The sequence below is a fragment of the Athene noctua genome, chromosome 23, assembly GCF_965140245.1.
Source record: "Athene noctua chromosome 23, bAthNoc1.hap1.1, whole genome shotgun sequence".
NCBI classification, from domain to species: domain Eukaryota; kingdom Metazoa; phylum Chordata; class Aves; order Strigiformes; family Strigidae; genus Athene; species Athene noctua.
This window is the reverse complement of record NC_134059.1, coordinates 9,092,187-9,099,224: the sequence shown is the minus strand read 5'-3', so window position 1 is coordinate 9,099,224 and position 7,038 is coordinate 9,092,187. Positions and strand designations below refer to the sequence as shown.

General features: G+C 42.1%; 1 long non-coding RNA gene across 1 annotated transcript; it reads right to left on the bottom strand.

Annotated features, from left to right (window-relative positions):
* Nucleotides 1–2,145: 2,145 nt before the first annotated feature.
* On the bottom strand, nt 2,146–6,899 carry LOC141969689 (uncharacterized). Its single transcript, XR_012635086.1, has 4 exons — nt 6,745–6,899; nt 4,859–4,989; nt 4,573–4,669; nt 2,146–2,467 (listed from the first exon to the last, which is right to left on the bottom strand). It is a non-coding gene; the product is annotated as an uncharacterized LOC141969689 (long non-coding RNA).
* Between the last annotated feature and the right edge of the window lie 139 nt (nt 6,900–7,038).

Sequence of the window (7,038 nt, the reverse complement as noted above, 5' to 3'; positions counted from 1 at the left end):
TCTGTTCTGGAAGGACATTTTGTTCATCTCTAACACTCTAGCAGTTGTTACAGATATTTATACTTTGTATAAATAGGACAAGAATAGCTTTGGATACATTATTTTTAAGAGTTCCTCCTCTTTTTCCTAGCAAATTTCCATGGAAGATGCACACAAAATTCAGCACCATTTAATTTTATTTGAGAAACAAGAATTTACATGACAGAATTAAGCTCACTTTGGACCCTCCCTTCTATTTTGTCCTTGCAAGGGAGTAACTCAGGGTAAAATTCAGAAAACTAACTATTTAGACTCCTCCGTCAATGACTGAGATTGTGTTCCTCAGCAACAGGTCATCCTGCAGGGACACTTGCATTTAATTGCTGCTTAAACTCTGGACCATAAAGTTCCCACAACATTCAGTGTGTGTGAAGAAGCTGCCCAGGCAGAGGAGTGGGATCTTACCTCTGCCTGTACCCCTAGAAGACCTACCAAGTAGGCGTGCTCTGAAGACTCCTTACATATGTAAAAACTATTGAAGTCAACATGCAGCCCAGCAGAGAAATTTACTCTGTGAGTGAGGAGAAGAAAGGCAGTCTATCACATGGCTAACTTGAGTCATGCTTTTGGATGCGGAGCCATGACCATTATGTAGCCTGTAGAACAGGTTAAATAGCAGAGAAATCTTTCCAAAAATTAATAGAATTATTTACCGTAAACTTGTTGGATTGAAGTCCTTGCAACAGAACCCAAAACTTCTCTTAATAACTGAACTCTGTGTCCAAGTATTCTGATACAACACAGGCAGAGTTCTTCTGTGCCAGGAGAAAAACCACATTCGTAGTAAGGGTATGGCAGGCTGCTTGGTGGTCCCCCAGATATAACACTAACCAAATGCTACTAATAGTGTAGCTTTTTAACTCCAAAATGCTGTTTGTCTCTTTGTTTTAAAAGCTGTCTTTCTTGAAAGCCATCAAGCATTCAGTGAAATAGAAGGAAAAAAAAAAAAAAAAAAAAGGGCTTACTAGACTTTTTCAGTTCCCTTGTTTTATTATATTTAACCAACAAAAGGAACAAATTTACACTCTTTAAGACAATAAATAATACATGTTCATATATCCATCTGTCTTGGGTACTAGTGAGCATTTCTCTGTGATGCTGAGTACCTGCTACAATTCATACATTATCTCCTGCTGCTGTCATTACATAGTGAACTCGAAAAAATGTCTAAACCTCCATCAGTTCCTAGCTTAAAGTAGTTTTGTGGAATCAGACACTTCCCTTTAAAGACTTGTGATGTCTGCTGGGCTAACCCATCCACCACCATAATGAGGTGCAAGCCCTGCAAGTGCTACTCCCTGCTGCTTCTGGTCTTCATCTACCATTGCTGGAATGATTATGCCAGCTAGAGGTAGATCTGAACTGAAGACAGAATCTGTTGGTGGGGGCATGCCAGGCAATACATCGCTCATTCATTTCTTAGGAGCTGACCCAACTTACAGAACCCACCAGCGGAACTCTTATTTCTCCATCGTGTTACAAATCACCACTGTCCTTTATGTCAGTAAAGTGAAATGCAGAAATTACGTGGCACGTTTCACCACTCCAATATTTTAGTTCACATTCCAGCCCTAACACATTTTTGAAGGACCACAGAAATGTGTAGTTTAAAACCTGTCTAGTAAACTTCCTTGATCCTAAGGCATACGCTTTGAATTTAAGTAACTTTCTTTTTTCCGTTGCTCTTTGGAACAGTTTCCTTTTCCTACTTGGCTCAGACAATTTTCAGATCAAGACAGCAGCAACAGCACATTCCATCCTGTGATGCAGATTGTGAGTCAGGGCCTTTGGGACCTCTGTGCTGACTGGATGAAATTACATGTGCCCCCAGGCAATTGCCCCAGGGGTATTCCTGGAATGGCTGGCAATGCCTGCAGTACCCTCCAGTACCCTGAATTTCTGCTGTCGAGACACAGTGCAGGAACCCTGTTACCCTCCAGGCAAAGAGCTGAACTGCACACCCTCGCCTAGATCACAGCATAAAGCACAGAGATTAGCAGAGCTTTTTGTAGGCTTTCTCTAATAAACAGTCCTATACCACAATGAAATAAGTCACTCTTAGACCTTTTTTTTATGCATTAATTTTTAATTCCCTAAAGAGAAGAACAGATTTACATGGGAGTAAACCACAAGGCTAAGCTAGGACAAGTACTCAAGAACTTACAGTTCTGGAATCCCTCCAGTAGCCCAGTCTCTGCAGAAAATCTCCACTCTAATGCTGGGCCTCATGTTGGTTGTGATACATGCCTCACAGACCTGTGAAAGCATCCTGAGCCCAGAATAAATGAACATACAAAAGCCAGAAGCTTTGGAAAAACAGCCTTTTCATGTGTCACTGAGCATGAAGATCAGGGAGCACTGGCAGCACCGCACGGCATTTGGTCTGTAAGCATGAGGATTATAATGTCAGTCCTTCATACAGAGAGGTCTGTAAATATAGGAGAAAAGTAAATGTGCAAGTATGCATCCACTTCTTGGTATATGCAGTCCAAGAGGAATTTGCAAAGTCTGTAAAAGAGAGTGTTGAATCCCATGCCATCCTTCCCTGCTATAGTCTTTCATTTGTACTTATGTCACATTCTCCACTATGGCAAGGATAGCATATATGAAGAATAAAATGGATTTTTAAAGCTTGATGCTTGGGCCATATTCTTTGCATTGCCTGAATGTTACCTGACTTTGACACTATAAGTAAGCATTTCAGGATATTATAGTTTTGGAGTATTAAGATCTTACTTTATAATGAGAAGTACAGGTAAAAATCTATCTTTATGGGTTTTTTTCCAGCACTGCATACAGCAAGGTTTCTAGTTTCTACCTTGTGGTATTTTCAGTTTCAGAGTGAAAAGCAGCACAATGATTTTAGAGGAATATGGTTCAGGTTGAACAAGGCATTCTTATTAGTGGTGGAGGCTAAGGCACAATTATTTTTTAACATGCCATGTATAAGTGAACTTACCACAAAACTGAACAAAACATGCATTTGAATCCTCTCCTTTTAGGTCAAGGAAAAGTGTTTACTGCTGAGAGAACAGCATGTTCTCCATTGCAAAGCAGCATGGCGAAGATGAAGATGGCTCCTCTTGGAATAATTATCATGAAGAAATCTACCTTAGCTCCAGAACAGTTTCAGTTATGATGTGAAAGAGCACACAGAAAGTCTCTAAAGACAACATGGGGAGGAAGTCTAAGGATCACATACAAAAGAGGGAGTAAAGGAGCAGGTAGGCAGTGCCAGGATATGTTGTACTTCAGGAAGAGCATCTCAGCTCTTTGAATCAAGGCTCATTAAAGACTCATTCTACAGATACCCTTCTCAAAACATTTTTTACTTTGTTTAAAGCTTGTGTTGTAATATGTCATATATCCTGGAAACTGTCTGTTTATAAAGACAAAAAGGGCATGTCAAGAAACAGTATCTCACACTCTATTATTGCTGGCGTGTTTTTTAAGCTATATAAGGGGTTTGTGTTTTAAAGCATCGTTGGAAAGCAAAGAAATATATATTCGGTAACATAAAATCAGGCTGAAGAACAGGCAAATGCCATTCACTTGGTCTAAGCATTCATATTCAGTAGTTGGTCACACTGTAATCCACAGCAGAGACTCTTGGGCCTAGGCCAAACAAATTAATCCCTGTACAGCTGTTCTGGACCCCCTATGATTCATCATAGAACTAGTTCCATACCTCATTTTCCATGCTGACCCAACCAGCTAGATTAGCTCAAAATTATCTTCGCCATCATACATAGCAGAAGAATTCCCTCTCATTAAAACCCGAGCAACAGTTTTGATAACCTGTTTTTCCTTAGTATTTTCCACAGTTTGACAGATCATGTTATTACCCTCTAGCCCAGGTTTCCTGGGAAACAAAGCATCTCCTTACTGTTCTAATCCTTCAGGGAAATGAAGCCCAATTAAGACATTTCATGGGCATTCATTACATTTTATCATACATAGTCCATGGTCCTATCCACGTCAACTGCCCAGAATGTGCTCCTGATTAATGGGTAACAAAAACAACTCAACTTGCTTTTTGTAACAGTCACCTCTTGTCCAGGCGCAACATTAACCACAGACAAAGTTTCCTTTCTGGGCAATGCTTTGTTTCATCCCAAGTCAAGGAAACACTCCACTACTGAGAACTGGATGTTGCTATGGCAAAAATGTGTGAAGGGGGCCCTTCACAAACACGCAAACCAATTCCAGCTTCTATTAAATATGTTTGTCTCCTTTGATTTTCTAGAGGGGAGCACATTCTTTTAAGTTAAAGATTATATTAGATAGTTCACTATGATATGGAACCTTATTTCTGTTCTTCCTTTGGTAGAGAAAATTTAGTGGAAATGTTCCTTCAGAACACATGCAGTCCTGCCTAAGAGGCTGTGCATGCTGTGACTATTTACATGAGCCTGCAAACCATGTCATCATCAGTCTTTCCGCAGACAAGCCCTGTTCACTGTACTCACACGTGGGATGGTCGTTTGTGCAAATACTAAGGACAACTCATCTGCACCTTGCAGAGGAACTTACCTTAGTAGGGTTGCTGAATCAAAGTGGAAGTGTGCAACTCACAGAATTGGAAATCTATCTGAGTAGAGAGAATTCAGGCCCAAAGAGCAGCAGGAATCTGAAAAAAGAGTATAGTAACTGGTAATTGGATGAACACCTCTTGTTTGTTTAGTGGAGAGCTGCGAGGGGACTCAAAAAGCCAAAATGGGACTGAGAGCTACTTACTGGGAGAGAACAGAAAATAAAACAGTCGTCTTCTACCCTAATTCCCATTTTGGCCATTAAGAGGAGATGCTAGAGATAATACCTGTATCATGCTTGATGTAGAAATTAAGTAGTTTGCAGCATTCTGTGATATTACAAACTTGGAACGCTTTTTCTGAAAAGCAGCTTCCAGAGATAGGCCAGGATTTGAAGCACAGCAAATTCTGGACACTCCTAAAAAAAAGAAAACCAGGCCAATGCAGTTGTTGGGGGATCCAACCATAACTGTCAACAGCCTCATACAAGCTTTGCAGACTGACCTGTCATGCAAGTTCCTGATGCTAAGCAAGTAAATGTATTTTAAGAAGTCAAAAAGTGTGAAAGAAACAAAGGAGCAGACTATTTGCTCAGACAATTGGAGAAGCAGAGTCCCTTCCCACCTCCTTTGTAGGCCAGGGAGCAATTCCTGAGCTGCATTCTGAGACAGAGGCAGTGTTGCCAGGTCTAACATTCCGACAATTACTCAGTGAAAATGGAAACAGCAATACAGATGCCAGTGGTATGATGCAAATTGCACTGTCCCTGTCAGAATGGGAGTCCATTACGGTTTCTGGGCTGTCTTCTTGGAATTTGAAGTCAGTTGTAGTTCCATGTAAATTAGACGTTTAAGCCAGGAATTTTTTTTTTTTTTTTAAGGGAAGTCCTCCTCATTCCCTGGCCTACGCTTCTCTGAAGGGCTATTTTGGACCTTGAACAGGGAATCTGAGCTTAGCATGCATAGAATGAGGTGAGAAACAGGAAACAGATAAAACAGGGGTAATGGATTTAAACTGAAAAGGGTAGATTCAGATTAGGTATTAGGTATTAGGTTTCTTCCCTGTGAGGGGGGTGAGGCCCTGGCACAGGCTGCCCAGAGCAGCTGTGGCTGCCCCCTCCCTGGAAGGGTTCAAGGCCAGGTTGGACGGGGCTTTGGGCAACCTGGGCTGGTGGAAGGTGGCCCTGCCCCGGGCAGGGGGTGGCACTGAGTGATCTCTAAGGTCCCTTCCAACCCAAATCATTCCTTCAGTCCATGAAGCCTGGACTCCTCTGCAGAGCTAAGAAGCATGCATATGAAAGTTTTGCTGTTCATAAAGCATAAAACTGGAATAACTGTAGGTGCATGCTTGTAAAACACTTAGCAAACAGTTGAACACCAGAAAGAAGTAACAATATTGTGCCCTCCTAATCTCTTCAAGGTCAATGGGTTAGCAGAGAACAACTAGGAAGACAGTGAAAAACAGAGTAAGACTAGGTCAGACCTGGAATGAGAATAGTAAAATTCAGGTCTCTAGGGATATATTTTAAAGGTTTTAATTCTGAAGACAGTTTAGGGATAATCTTTATGGGATTAAAAACTCAGGCTTTCTTCTAGTAATTGAAATTAAACAGCATTTGCTTGAGCAAAGATAGCTTCTTATCCACCTGTCACTACAAATAAAAGTAATACCGTGTGTTTAGCAACATCTGAGTATCTAGCGCCGCAGTTGGGTAACGCTTCTTCCAAAAATTTCCCAGTATGCTCTGCAATAATAAAATAACCAAAACCAAATGGTCTTTGCCCCAGGATCTGCATAATTGTAAATCTAACTGCAAAGAAATTTCCAGGTTAGAAGGCTATTACAGATATCCATATGCTTGTTTCATCTAAGATATACTGTGTAAGAATCTGTGGGGGCAAGTACACTTGGATCACAGAAGGCTCTTTAATGTACAAAGCAAAACAATGCATGAGTTTTGAAGCTGGACATGTTCAAGATGGAAATAAAATGTCAGTCTGCACAGCAAATACGACTAATGAGCACAGCTCATGAAATTATGTTATGAATTGTCTACCAGCTGAATGTTTCCTTCACAATTTGATAATCCCACTGAAAAAACCTATTGAGCCCCTTCTTTCCTTAACCATATTGATTGCTCCATAATAGCCCATGACATTACAATATTAATCACCTTTGTAGTTTTCCTCAAAAATCTCTTAAAACCTGGAAACGACAACCACCATTCTAACGGATGCCAGGGTTGCGCCGGCCCCGATCGCCGGAGAAAAGCTGCGCGGCGGAGGCGGAGCAGGGGCCGGTACCTGCGGGGCCACATCCGCCGGCTTCGGGGCGGGAGCCAGGCCTCTGGGCCGCGGCAGCCGCCGGGCCTCGCCGCGCTGCCCGCGCCCGCCCCAGGCGCACCGGGCGGAGCGTCCGGGACCGGCGCGCGGGCCCCGCCCCTCGCGGCCGCGCGGTGCACGCTGGG